We start from the raw sequence: 1,066 nt of genomic DNA, 5'->3' as shown, positions 1-1,066 counted from the left end.
GAAACTATCCCAGGAAAAAAGGAGATGCCATTTTTTGCTAGAGCTAATGAGAACCCTACACAGAATTTTAAAACCTAATCAAAACAACAAAAAACACGCAAGCATGGTGAACAAACTATGTCCCTAGGTACTTAAGAATTTAATAGTGGGCTGTGACCCAGTGAAATACACATTTAAAATAATGGTGAAAGAAGCTATATGATTCCAGATAATGCATGCTGTAAGCTGACTTTGTATATACTGCCTTTCCATTTGACAGCAACATTATAATTCTGTTGATATTTAAAGCCCAAATTCACTCCGTCTACATCTACCTGCTTTTTATAATATTCCTTTTTAAATACCAAAGAGATGTAGAGATGTAAAGAAGAGATTCACAACATACCACCTTTTACGTCTTTGATACAGTGTTCTTTCACTTTGTTTTCAGCAATCTTTATTCACTATTTATATTAGCAGCATTCATATTTACATATTTACTTTTGTCCTTATCATAAATTTTACATTTTATAACTCATGTTTTAGCAGCATCTGTTGATTGCCTTTTCTCAATAACTTGAGATTTTCCTGGTTCTTAGAATAACAAGTGATTTTCTATTAAAACCTGAACATTTTAAGAAATACATTGCAAGACCCTTGATCTTACTTAAATCTTGTGTTTTAGCAGTCTTTCCTCTCTGTTCCAGAAGGGAAGGGTGATGCCACCTCCTTACTGCCAAGTGAGGAAGTAAGTCCAGGCTTTCTACTTGACATCTGTTGAGAGTTGCCTCTGGGAGAAGGGGTTCCTAGCTACTGTGGAACTTGGGTCAGGTTTCATGCTTTTCACTTGGCCTTCACTAATACCATTTTGGCTATTTGAGCAAGGTTTGTCTCATTGTTCTGCATATGGCCTCCAAAGACACTGCAAGAGTGGAAGGTGGTCTCACTGCTGCTAAACAATGTTGAAAATCCTTACTCTCTACTGGGCCTCCTCTGAGACCTCCCAGTGAGGAGGGTGAGAAGTAGCTCACTATCTCTAGGTGGGAGTAGAAGTCCTTGTTACCCACCAGTGGTGATAAGGGTTCTT

This window comes from Propithecus coquereli, unplaced genomic scaffold, assembly GCF_000956105.1.
Source record: "Propithecus coquereli isolate 6110/MARCELLA unplaced genomic scaffold, Pcoq_1.0 Scaffold48, whole genome shotgun sequence".
NCBI classification, from domain to species: domain Eukaryota; kingdom Metazoa; phylum Chordata; class Mammalia; order Primates; family Indriidae; genus Propithecus; species Propithecus coquereli.
The sequence above is the reverse complement of the archived record's forward strand: the minus strand, read 5'-3'. Positions refer to the sequence as shown.